Here is a 13,921-nt window from a genome sequence, read left to right on the forward strand (position 1 = left end):
TTCCTGCCTACAACTCCTCTTCATCCATCACACAATTCTTGCTGATACTCCCCTGGATGTTTACACCCTAGTTCTTCTATCAGGAAGAGTCATTGTTTTTTTAAGAAAACATATAAAATCATGTAGGCAAAGCTGTGAGGCATGAGTAAGAATTCAAATATGATGTATCTTGTTTGCTTGTAATGATATAGGATTTTCTTTTCATTTAAAACTGAGGTCACAGATTCTACAGTGATTCTACAGTTCTACAGCTCCTTTTTATCTGTGTCACCTTTTGAACACAGTTGGAGTTCTGTCATCTGTTTTGATAGGCTACAGATGAGACAAAGGTATGCAGCTCTCTAATCTTCTTTTTTCTGCTAGGATGAGAGTGAAAGTATTCTGGATTTAAGCCCCACTTCTGTTTCCTTTGGCTTTCAGAGATCTGAGATGCTTCTTTGTGCTTTTCAGCTGTTAACCTGAGTTAGCTCTGATCTGGGTTGTGGCCACAAGTGTCTCTACATGGGACAATTATAAATTGAGGAAGCCATGGAGGAGCTGGGATCCTGTCACAGGCTGGTCATAGGCATTGTGCCTTCCAAAGGAGGAAAGCAAGGCTATTTCTGTACGTCATGAATATATTATAATATAATAATATATCACATGAAGTGAGTGTGGTACACTGGGTTACTGTAATAACACAGAGTCTGGAGGGCTGTTTGGCCCTCTCTCAGTGAAATGTCATAGGATGGTTGAAATATAACAAATTATTTGGCTTCTCATCTTTTATCATCTGCTTTTGCAATTTCTACATGTTTTCAGGACTTTTAAAAGTATTTTGTCCAGTAAGTTCCCTTAAGAACACTAAGGGTTTCCCCTTAGGAATATAAGCCAGTTAACTATGGAAACTTCCAGAGTTGGATGGAGTCAAATTATTAAAATATGCAGCTCTTCTATGGTATAATGGTCTCTCTCAGTGGCATTAATCCTTCTCCTTTTCATACAATGCACTTGAAATGCTGCTTTTCTTTGTAGGTGGCAAGTATTGTCATAACTTCACTTCAAGAACTATTCACCTTTAAATGCAGAAAACAGTTCTCATTGTACTTCAGCTAGAGAATAATCCCTTTTTCTTTTGCTCCTTCATCCTCCATGGCACGCTGATGATAAGTGAACTCTCAAGCAGTTACAATTTCACAGGAGCTTTCATGGATTGCAGAGCTCTGGGTTTTTCAGATACCACACGTTCAATCAGCACCACTTGGAATGTCTCTCTGTTTTTAAATCTGACCTGTTAATATCACTACATTCATCCTAAATGCTGCATTTTACAGTGGGATTTCTTATGGTTCTCCCCTTAATGTCTTCTCATTCTTTCTTTCTGAGCAGCTGTTGGTAGCTCTCCCTACTGCTGTCACCTCTTAAACCTCTGCATTACAAACTGCAGGCCAGGGTGAACATACTACATTAAATCAAGGTCTGCAAAGTTGGCTTGCAATACACATTAGGAGCCCAAAAATAAAGAGAAATGGAAAACTGAGCCATTCCTAATGCAATGTCCTAAACTTAGTTTATACTTTGATCCACGAATAACTAGCACATTAGAAGCTTTTAAAGTAATATAACATACAAAAATCCAGCTGGTGACATTCTTGCTGTGCTGCAAGTATAGAAACAATAATACCAGTGTTAGGGCCACAGTGCTGCTGCATCAGATAGAGAAACAGCACAAGAAAGGCCCCTCTGGAAAGACAGGGATGTTTGAAAACTAATGCTGAGTGCTGTAAACCTGAGACCACTCCCTAAATGCATTGGTTGATAATCCATTCTAGTCCCAGTACAAGCAAAAACATAGCAGAGAATTATTAATTACATCACCACACCTATATAATGGAGTTCACTGTAGTTATGTAGGAGTTGAGGGTATTCAAGCAGTTTCTTTTGATGAAGTAATCGGGCTGCTTCTGGGGTCTGTTTCAGCTGCTAGGGGCGTGCTTCAAATGTAAATGACTGCCAAATGGATTCCTTCTAAATTCCAGCCAATTAAAATACATTTAAAGTGCAGCTGGTGGAGAGCAAAAGGCTTATAATTGCATAAGAAATGTTTGAGCATGAAACAAATCCCTGAAGTTTAGTGAAGAGTGATTATTAAATACTGCATTTCTGGAGAAGTAGAGCAAGCAAACAAAAGAGCCTTCCGAAAGTGCAGTCAGAGGCAAAGATGACACTTTTACCACCAAGTTAAAAGAGACAAAGCCGGGAGTGTGTTTGTTAGGGTGTCAGTTTTCCACCCTTGGCTCTTTAAACCATGCAAGTTTGGCAGCTTGCCCTATGTGGTGCTGCATACAAATATTGACAGAACAGTGTGGTATTTGTTAAACCCCTTCTTGGGAAGCAAGTGATTGAAACTCTGAAGGAAGATCTGAGAACTGCAGACATTATATTTTTTCTCAGTAGCACTATAATATTTACAGAATGAAACAGAAAATAGTGAATGGGGTGTAATGAATGACCTTCCTTTTCTGCTTTGCCTTGTAAGTAAGGACAGATTTTTTTGTTTAATGCTTTAAATGTTATTGTAAAAGAGGTTTACAGCTAGTAGCACTGAAAGATGCCATTAACACTTTTGATTTAACCTCATGTTTTGGGAAAAAGCTTGGCTGATAGAACAGACCATGTAAATAGGTGAAAGACTTTGCCCAGGAAGTTGCTGTGTGCAGCCGCTGTGGATAATGTGTCCTATAGATGCAGAAACCCTGCAGACATTTTAATTCACATCTGTATTTCAATGTTGGTGCTTTCCAGACATTTTATGCTCCTGTCTGCCTCTCCCTAGAAGTGAGATTTCCAATTATTCTGCCTCTACTCTGCCTTAGTAAAATTTAATCTTAACTTGTTCAGCAGATCATTGTACTGATTTTAGAAATGGAAACAAAATTTTTATAGGCAGTTCAGAGAGGTTTTTTCCTATGCAATATTTTATTGTTTTTAACCTTTTGGTATAAAACCAATAACTGAAATCAGGTGAATCAAAAGTGTTCACTATGTTATCTCAGGTTTTTCTTAATTGAATCAGGAAGTAACAAATGAAATATGAAAAAATGTTTTCCAAAACTAACAAATATTGGTTTCTACCTGTGTTGTATCTTACAACACAAAATTCACATGAAATAGTTTGAAATTCCTGATTGCTTTCTCTTCTAACATATCCTACTCAATAAGTCTGTTTTGAGCTCCCTTTTAACTGTGAGCAAAGACTCCTGCAAAGTTTCTAGTGACAGATCACATCGCAGCAGTAGGGGTTCAGTTAACTGTGCCTCGTCAGTTGTTAATATGAAAGTAGCACAGAGCACGTGCCCAAGACAGCCTCATAAGAAATAAGCTTATTGCCAGAAGAAATGTCAATTCAATTAGAAAATCAAGTTTTAAAGACATTTGTTGTGAAACATAAAGACAAGTACACATGGACTGAAGATAACTGAAATGCAGTTAATCCCAAAATATTCAAGAGAAGAAACATGAAAAATCTCTGAGTCGAGAGGCTGGTTTTCTTTTTGAAATACCCTTATTGATTGGCACTCATTACAGAGGGCAACGCATTGAATAGAGTGAAACTACTTTGTTTGTTAAAATCCAGCTGATTCCCAGTCACTGCTGCAAAATTAGGGTGAATGTTAATAGCAATAGGTATGATGGAAGAAAACAAGTCTGTGTGTTTATGAAATACACAGTATATATAAAATAAGTTTCAGCAGCACCTGGCCTATAGCAGCATTGGAAGTTTGGTTCAAGCACCACAGCAGTAGGGGTACAGGAAGGTGCAAACAACAGTTAACTGATTGTAAGACATATTTTTTTATTAGTTTTGAGATCTATAGACACACAGTGCAACATAAGTAATTTATTATTACAAAAAACCAAATAACCCCTTTCTAGAGTTGCAAAATGAGGAAGCTGATGACTAAATGTAGACTCACTGAAAAGCCAGCTCATGGTTTTATCTTTTTCTAATGGAATTTCAGGGCTAACAAAACTTGTTTCAAACTAAACCTCTGTCTTAAACAGGCTTGACTCAGTATAAATCAAAAGATGAATCTAGGTCCTCCTGCATAATAACATTTTTCATGTCATTTACTTTTCATTTCTGCATATGTGCAATGATGGATGTATCCCCTATGCCCAGTGGTTCATGTGATAAATCAGTTTCCTTAAAGAGAGAGAGAGAGGTGCTTAGAAAGTGGTCAAACAAACAGGTGCAGAGGCTGCATTAGCTCTCTGTATTTCCTTCTTGATCTCATTGTACCAGCAGTGGGCTGGGGTTTGGATGTTTGCAAATTAGAGCCTCCTTTGCTGCACAATTAATCAGGGATGGAGTGTCTCCTGGGGGAGCTCACTGGCCTGCAGGAACTGCTGCCTGGGCTCTGGAGCATGGGGGAGCTTAGGTGGAGCTGTGTGAGAAACCTTCCAAACTGCCTTGCACTTCGGCACAGGTGTGGATGAAACACTTTGGGAACACTTAAAAAATTTTTAGGTGTCCCCAAGGCTAAATATCCTTTGGAAAGCTGGCTTTCTGGATTATTTCCTTGGATATTAGCCCTTAAATTCTGCCAAAACATAGGCAGACTTCTTTTGGGCTTTTCCCCAGAATGACTTGCTGAAAAGTTGTACAACTTCAGTGTGTCTCCACAGGGAAAATTACATAAGTCTGACTGAAGGGTCGACATAATTTATAATGGCAAGCAGATGAGAACTTGCCTGGAGTTTTCCCCTGGGTGGTTTTACTCAGTGATTCTGTACAGTAAAAGCCACTACTACTTCATGCCTTTGGCAGGTCAAACTCTGAAGTTTTTGGGTATCTGAATATATACCCTCCTTTATTAAGAGCCTCACATGGAGCCTGTACTGGTTATACTGCCCATAGGACTGAGGAATGGCTGTTCTGCTGGTTTCCTGAACAGTGAAGTGCACTTTGGTTTCTACATTAAAACATCTATTAATTTTAGGTAGGAATTACTATTCCTTCACTGCAGATTTTTCTGGTGCTCTAGGGAATTCTGGAGGACAGTGCCTGGCCCTATATTTAAGGAAGGTGGTGCAGCAATGGAGGGCTATCAAGCAAATTAGTGGATAAAGATGAAAGTTTGACCCAACCTGAAGCCTAGGTAGTAGCAAAATTCCTTCTACCTGGGCAGGAAGGGGATTTTTTTCTGAGTGTGTGTTATTCTCCACAGTTGTCAGGATGGAGGCCTCTGCTTTTTATATTGTGCTGCAACTTAATCCTTGACAATGCCTCATGTATGGGAAAGTACAAAGGAAGCTATTGGCCTAAGGGAGATGCTCCCCCGTGTCAGCCCTGGTAACTTTGAGGTTTGGCCCTGGTTTCTGTGCCAGGAGCTGCAGGACCTGTTTCTCTGCTCTGTGCTCACTAGAGCTGGTCCTGAGCTCCACAGTCCTCCTGGCACAGGGACAGAAATTAACTGTTTGCAGAAGGAGAATGTGGGAGGAGTGTGTTTGCTTGGAATACTTTTAGTGCACCTTTCACAGTTCTTTCCTAAACTCATTATCACTCCAGCACTCTTGGTCTGTCCTCACAGGTGAGGCAGTAGTGTAATGGGATTTGAATGCCAGCATTTTGCCTCTCAGTGGACAATGGTCGAATGGTCTTTATAGGGATTTGCCAAACACCAGAACAACTTGGAACAAAATACCTTTAAAAAAGCCAAAAAGATAATAGTTGTCTTCCAGATTAAAAGTGAAAATTGCTGATGCTGATTACAAATAGAGGTTATAATTTACACCAAATTAGTGTGTGACCGTTTGCTCATAATCTTGTGACCTGTGAACTGAAAGCAAGTGCAACTACTGCACTGTCCTTATGGAGAGATTGCTGAAAACAGCTAGAACAGCTCTCATGTTCCTTTACCTATATCAAACAGTCAACTTTGCTCCTTGGTGAGGTGACCAATTCTTGCCTTATTTTTCTGTTACTGGTAATTTATTTGAAAAGTGCAGCTGAAGAATATTTTATGTCCCTTGCTGGTGGTATCATAAAGCCACACTGTGGATTGCTCCTGCCCTTTGGGCATGTTTGCTATTACAAACTAAAACCTGCTGAGGAGCAGTTCTGGGATTTTGGGGTTTGCAGAATTAAAAAAAAAATAATTTCTCTGGGTTTTTTTGTTAGTAATTGATTTGGTTAATATTTTCCATGTAGGAAAGTTGGGGGACAAGTTGTTGTGAGGACAGATAATTATTACCAAACATAGAAGCTGTGTGATAAATTAATGGAGGAAGAGAAGAAATACTAAAGTAACATAAATAGTTACACACGGCCAGTGGAAAACTTAAATGAAAGAGTAATGTATACCAGATGTGTGTATCATGCTGAGTAGAATTTTGCTAGGAATGATTTCCAGTAGGAAATAGTTGAAGGTAAGCAGGACAAATCTGAGTGTACTGCAGGAGATGTCTTGCTGGCAGAGCTCTGTGTGCACCTGTAAGTATTTGTGGAGCCAGTTCTTTGGTAAACTTCCTTATTCCTTGTGCTACAGTTTTATGGCATAAGGATAACTGTAATGATCAACTAGTCAAAGAAGAATGATCAATAGTCAGTGATGAAGCATAAACTTACAGATATCCTTGAAGTAGCCAAGATATGGGGCTGGCTGTGCTGATTCAGGCTGTCCTTCAAATCTGGGAGCTTGTAAGAGCTGAGGAAGCCCTTTCTCTGCAGAACCTCACCACTGTGGTGAATCTCTCTCTTTACAATCTTTAAAGAGAGAATTTCAAGCCTCACACTGTCTGTCTAGAGCCTGTGGATAAACTGACATTAATTTTCTTAGAGCTGCTGACACAGTTTGTTGGTGGCACAACAGGCAGCTCTGCAGCCTCCCACCTCAGCAATAAAATCATCATGCACATGGTGAAGTTTTAGATTCCCAAAATTGGGCAGTTCAGGGCAGTAGTCCAAAACCTTAATTTTGTTGTGGTAACTAGAGTTGATAAATGAGGACATCACACTTAAATGAAATTTTTAAGGCCTTGATGACCAGTGCAGGTAGCTGTGGTTCACAAAATGGATCCTGGGCCTTAATGAAATTATTGTTCCAGACATACACCCTGCCTGCAGGACCAAAGTTATTTTCCTCTCCAAAGTCAAGGCATTGTCCCCTTGCTGTCTTCTGTGGTAAGAACCACGTAGCAGGAATTCAGATTAATTTTTATATGATTTCTTCTGGGGTAGCCCACATGAATGTTGTCTTTGTCACATCAACCCAGGAGAACTTTGCCTGGAAAGGCACCCGGCCTCATTACTGTGAGCTCTGTTCCTGTAGTGTCAAACTGTGTCTCTAGATACCAATTTTTATAAATGTGATTGCTCCAAGGAAGAAATAGCCTTTATTTCTTTCATTTGTTGGAAGAAAAGTAATTTACTTCTGTTTTCCAGCCTCTCACCCACACTGGCTCAGTTTTGTGACTGGTCCTAAAGGAAAAGCTATTCTTTATTCTTTCCAAATCACTCTTCTGGAGAAAATAACAGTAGCTGTGTAGTTCCTTGTCTTTCCACCCCTCTGAGCCCATAGGGGATGTATGCAGAGACACAATTCAAATAGTGCCTATACTTGTAGTGTTCCTCTTTTTTTCAGTCTAGAAAGGCTGTGTACAGCTCAGAAATGAAACTGACCCACTGCAAAAAAATTATATGGGGGACCAAAGGCATTCTTGGAACCATGTTCACATCCAGAGCAACAGTTTTACCTTTGGCAACACTCTCTGACATCATGAGGTATAAGGAACAACTATTGCTATGCCTGTTAGTGCAGGTAAGTTTAAAAAAAATACTTTATACCTCTCTGATTCGCCTGTGGAGAAAGACAGGGATGATTTTTTTTTCTTTCTTGCCATTTTTGTTGCTAACAATTTACTTTCAATATTGCAACATATATTTGGCCTGAATTATTTAATATAAATGCATGAATTTTTATGCAGTCTTGTAGCATGGGGATACATGTTACAAGGAATATTTGAGTATAGAATTTCATAGTTTACAAAGTCCTGCAGAGAATAATGCAATCCTGCTTTCTTTTACCATCTAAATCCAGCTGATCTGGGTAAGTGCTCAGCTGGGAGGTTTGAGGGATCACCTGGGCTGTGCAGGTAAAAAGGGATGTGCTGAGGGGATATCTGTGCATGGCTGGGATATGCATTTACAGCTCTTGTGTGAAACGAGGTCTGCTAGAGGGCTTTGTGACTGCCTGGCCTGAGGTGCGTGATACAAATGTGATGTATCACTATTGACAGTAAAAACTGAAAGGATACTTCATGGGCTGCCTCTCAACAAGGGAGCTTTATGAGGGCAGAAAGCAAGGCCCTGTACTGCTGCTGGTCCCCTCAGGAGGCTGTGGTGGAGTGCCAAAACCGAATAATTTTGAAACTGAATATCTTTAAATGGATTCTTTGTTCATTTAAAGGAGATAGACTGAGGAGGACAGAGGCTTCTCTGGGGAATGTCATGGCTTTGTTGTGCAACACAAAGACCGTGTTTGAATCAAGATCTGGGTACTTCTCGCTAGGTCTTTTCTAGCAACATGAGCAGTGCACTACAATTTCTTCAGAACTCAATTTCTTACTCTGAAGTTTATATTGGCTTTTGGAGATTGCCTTCTAGCTCATCTTCTGAGCTAACTTCTCCTACTCGATGGAGGATCTGTAATGAGGTGCTTCTTTCATTGATCACTGAGAATTCCACCCAGGTTGTGCTGTGATCAATGACATTTTCTCTTTTCTCTAATGGTAAAGCTGTTGATTTACTGCAAGGCAGCAGCCTGATCTCTATGCCAGCACACTTAATTTGAGGGATTTTTTGCTCTACAAGGTATTTCCTTCATAGGTCATTTCCATTCATCCTTTCATGCACAAGAAAAAAAAAAAAAAAAAGAGGAGATGGAGAGCAGAGAGCAAAGCAAACATGAGTAAATTGTTATTTTTTTTATCATTGGAATAGATCCTGATATGGGATTTGTTGAACTTACTAGCTCAGCCTCAGTGCACCTGTGACAGTTGGTGTTATCCAAGAATATGCTTGAGTGACATACTGAGATGGCTTTAGAGACCAACTTGTTCTTTAATGTGATGTAAGACACTGGAATTTAGGTGCAGCTTCATTTGGGCTTTGTTAATACCGAGAGGATGCAGCTTCATGCTGCAGGTGCTGGACACACAAGAACTCCCATGGTGGTATTGCAGGTGTTTGGTTAAAATCCTTCTCCCCAGGGGGTTTCATTCATCCCAGCCTGGCTGCTGCTCCTGCTGCTTCCAGCACTAATATTTTGACAGTCAAAATCAACAAAACTGGAAAGAAGTTCAGGTTTATTTCAGAGCAAAGATTTGTTTGGTGGGTCAGAGAGCTTCAGTCGTGTGACCCAAAACTCTGCCAGTTATGGAGTGATGAAGGGAAGAACAAGCAGAATTGTCTAGAGATTTCCTATAAAATCCCAACACCTTGGATCTTTTCTTTTTCTCCTCTACACTATGTATTTTGCTTACCTCCCTTGGGAAAATCTTATAAGCTGTTTTCCTCTGCAGAACCCCCGTGATTACTGCTTAGTTTTTTTTGTACAACATATTTGACCATTGAAGAAGATTGCTTGGACCACATGATTCAGGAATAACTATCCTGAGAACAGTCTGCTGAGACCTCACAGTTTTATTTTATGCACTGCAGGCAAAGGCTTCAAGCCCCTGGCAAATAGTGTTACAGATTTCAGTCAGATCATTTTGCCACTTTGCTCAATAGAAAACAATAAAATAATTATTCAGGAGGAATATTTGAGAGCTTGAAGCACTTTTTCTTTACACCAGAGCCATGACCTGGCAAACAATAAACAATGGGAAAGTTTGTCTTAGTACACAATTTAGCAGGATAAAAAAAAGCTGGAATTCTTTTAACAAAGTGTGTTCTCTTCTCCTCAGAAATTTTCAAAACTGATGTCACTTGTAATTCTTCAGGAAAGAAAAAAATCCCTGCAGTTTGCAGTACATCAATGCAGGCATTTTTCTCCTGTCTAATCTGTAAAAAGACATTGTATACAAATGTTATTTTCTCTGCCAGAAATGCATTCCTGGAACATAATAAAGGCTTTTCTGTTGTTGTTCAGTAATTTGGATAATAGTTTCTCCATGAAGTCTCATAACATTTATTTGCTCCCATAAATGATTAGACCAAGTGGTTTCAGCAGTCAAAGCTAGAATCCCTCTGCAATAAGCTTTCTTACTGAAATAATTCTGTAAACATTATGCCTAAAATAATTTCATATGACAAATTTATATGAATAACATAATACAGATGTGAAATAAATCTGTAAACCTCTGTGTATAAAGGGCGGAAGTTTTACTGAAGAGTCGTCAACCGTGTGGATTAAACTAAGCAAAGCTTTTTCTAGAATTATTTTTTAGAATCATTGGTAGCCTTGAAGAGTTATAATATTTCTTGTTTGGAACAACTGGATTGCAGTTATTGTGGCAACAGCACTTTTTTCTTTCCTGCAGCCCCATGGTCAGCCCTATCAGCTACAGTTTAATGGAAGGGAATTTGAGGGGAGTATTCCTCTGACATGGTTTGGCAGGTGTGGGAGAGAGAAGGAGAGGTGTGCCTCTGCTCACTGTGTCAAATAAATTGTGCTGCATTATGTGTAAGGGTTGAAGGGTCTGCTAGTAGCAAGGCTGGGTTGGAATCAGCACTCACACAGCCAAACTTTGGGAAAAGCACTTGTGGCCCAGCTTGTGTGTATCTGCTACAAGGATACCCCACCTTTGCCAGTCCTCATTTGGGCATAACCCACTGGGAAGATGGTGGTACAACCAGTAGTGCTACATCCTCTGTCACTAGAGCTGAAATTCTCCTGCCTTTTTTATTTACTTTGCGTCCTTGACATCTTGCCTTCACCCACTGGTTCTGCTTTATATTACTCTTCTTGCATGCAGGAAGCAATAATCACTGAAGGTGACCAGAACAGTGCAAATAAATGTATTTGAATTAAAGATGATGCCTACCTGTTTTGGTTTTTGGGGGTCTGTTTTATTCCACTGTTTCCTAGAGGTGCTCATTTCATCTGAAAAATTAATCACATGGATTTAACAGTCTTCATTTTCTTCACTGGGGTGCTAGGTATCATCCCCCTTCAATGAATTAAAGTTTGAAGTTTAAATTGGATTTGGGAGGCATGAAAAGAGGATGCCTTTAAAAACTAATATATTAGATAGTCCTCGGGACTCTGTGGTATGAGACAAGGGAAAAAATAAGAGAGGTGAAAATACCTGCAATTTGTGCTGTCTGTGGAGGCACCATTAAAGTTCAGTGTGGGGGTCCATGAATGTGCTGGGAGAGTCCTCTCCTCTGCCACAGCTGCTTCAGGTCTGGAATTCAGATAACAGAGCAAACCAGACTCTGGTTTTCCAATCATCTAATGTACCCTATGGCTAGAAATAATACGAGTGTCATCACATATCCCTCACAATAACACATTTTTGTAGCTGAAAGCATAAATGATTTCAAAGATATTGGAGGGTGAATATGTTTTTTTCAAATTTGCCTTTTTTATTTTTTTAATAAAGCTTTTATTAGACTCTCATTTAAGGCATAGTTGTTTTTTGGTTTTGTGTTAGTTCAATAACACTGTCCCCCCAAAACCACACTTTTTTCCTTAAATCAGACCTGAATTTTCAATAACTTCATGGGGATTTTTCATTTTTATGAGTGGCTTTTAGGTCTCGCTGGGTCCTACAGGGCTGAGGTCCCTTTGCACTCCTTTGCATCTTCCTGCTGCCTTGGAACAGAGTTGTCTGCTGGCTCTTGGAACAGAATTACTCCACGGAGTGCTGAAAGTAGGTTAGGCTGAAGCTCTCACAAGCCTCCCTGGAGGGAGTTTCAGATGTGCAAATCCCAGTGAACTATCATCTCAGCAAAATGTCACTGAGCCATCACATAGACAGGGCTGACTCCCTCTGCTTCCTCCTGGAAACTTTTGGAAATTGGAAAAGGATCTGCAGTGTCAAGAGAGGTCAGAGTGCACGTGTAAAGTGCTCCTGTATGCGCAGCTCGCCCAGTGCTGCTCCTAAAGTTTCCGCTGGGACAACGGGTTCTTTTTAGCTGGGCAATTAGAATATGAAACAAAAAAAGGAGGTCATCTAAATAGGGCCCCTTTGTAATTTCTTACATAATACTGTGCATGGCAAGAATGACTTATTGACCCTACTTAGGGCACAGAGGGATGACAGACAGTTCATAATCCCTCCTAGGCAGGGATTGCTTTCAAATTGGTGGTGCTGCATTTGTTGAAAAAATGCTCTTTATATGTATTTAGTATGAAGAAAGCTATGGTTTTAAGAAAAGAAACATGGTTACTGAGAAGATTGCTTTCACTTTTGTGAGATTTCTATCAAATTAGTCTAATAGCAATGAAAATCATTGGAAAATTTTGCAAGGTTAAGAATGGGCTTTGGTCTTGTCCTTGGTATGCAGGAAAGCCTGTCACTTAGGCCAATGTCCTTGGAAAGACTGAGGTATTCTAAATCCCACCTAAACCCCTTCTGGATGCTAACTACACTGTATTGCTTGAATAGATTTCAAATTTTCTTCACACTGGTGAAGAATTAAACCTTTATTTTTCAGTTGTAGGTTTCATCTAAAGTTATTTCTAAATTGAAAAATTGCAAAATTCTCAGGTTTGGGCTTGTTTAACGCACCTGAAGACAAACTACAGAAGAAAAGCCATGAAATGATACATTTCCACAGCTAATTAAAAAAAAAAAAAAACCTCTCAATTTTTTTTTGTTTGTTTTTCTTTATAACCAAAGGAAGTATTTCATTAGAGAGAGTAGTGAAAACTTTTGATCACTGAACATTTTTAGAGTTTTTGGCTCATATCTACTTAGGATCTTCCTCCAACCAACTACAGAAGGGTTCAACTGTTGCAAATGTGCAGTGTAGTGTTGATACCCTTTTATCTCTTTTCAACCTGCCCCTCAGTCTGTGTGCACACATACATGCAAGTCTGTTTCTGTGGAATCCAGAGAAATACTGAGGAAATACACTACACATGAATTGTGTAGTGTCTCATTCTGCACTGACAAAACACTGTAAGATCTCTTTGGCCAATCATACAGAGCTACAGGTTTTTAATTTCCAGAATTAGTAGTCAACCAGGTTTGCAAAAGGTTTTTAATTTCCAGCATTATTAGTGGGCCAGGTTTGCAAAAACACTGTCTGGCTTGTCCAAATACCCTCACTGTGATGCCCCCTCGTTCTCCCTGAGCTTAGAAAAATATTGTCCTCTTGGTACTCACTTTGTGATCTATTTAACAAGTAAATGTCAGGGTCAGTGGGGGCTACAGACCTGAAAAGCAGCATTCAAAAGGACAACCCATGATGGTGCAGTGTCTGGGTTTTCTTTTAACAGCTACAAAGGGCACATTAACACCTGATAATAGAAAATCATTCTGTTTCACAGTTCTGTGTGTAATTGTAGTGGGGATACAGCCTACTTTTATTTATTTATTTTTTAAATGCATGGATCAGTGAAATGGCATCTTCTCCCAACCCTCCTGCAATACAAATCCCAGAAAAATCTTTAAAAGAATTGCTTATAATTCAGCCCCACCAGCTTTGATGCATTTTCCATGTACTGGTAAAAACGGAGCACAAAACCATAATTAATAGGTTAAATTCTGACTAAATTTACTGAGCCAAGTGGCAGTTAGGATTGGTCTGGCTGTGCTGGCTGAGGGCTTTGGAGTATTGAGACTTTTGGAAAAGGATCTGATCTTTCCCTGCAAGGTGCCTGAACCAAACAGTAAGGTATTTTGGTAATCAATCCATCATTGTTTTCTGTGCCCTAATTAGTACAATGTACCAAATAACATATTTTTATCTCCAGTACACTTG

General features: G+C 39.6%; 1 protein-coding gene across 7 annotated transcripts in view; it reads left to right on the plus strand.

The window, feature by feature from the left end:
* Positions 1–2,376: 2,376 nt before the first annotated feature.
* Positions 2,377–13,921, plus strand: part of NCKAP5 (NCK associated protein 5) — a 380,074-nt gene continuing 368,529 nt past the window's right edge. For 5 of the 7 annotated variants that reach the window (XM_038142476.1, XM_038142470.1, XM_038142472.1 and 2 more), the window contains exons 1-2: positions 2,377–2,513; positions 7,626–7,802. The gene's annotated coding sequence lies outside the window, so the exon portion shown is untranslated. The remainder of the gene's footprint in view (positions 2,514–7,625; positions 7,803–13,921) is intronic. The other 2 variants (XM_038142479.1, XM_038142471.1) reach the window with 2 other exon arrangements.

This window comes from Motacilla alba, chromosome 7 (assembly GCF_015832195.1).
Source record: "Motacilla alba alba isolate MOTALB_02 chromosome 7, Motacilla_alba_V1.0_pri, whole genome shotgun sequence".
Lineage (NCBI taxonomy): Eukaryota > Metazoa > Chordata > Aves > Passeriformes > Motacillidae > Motacilla > Motacilla alba.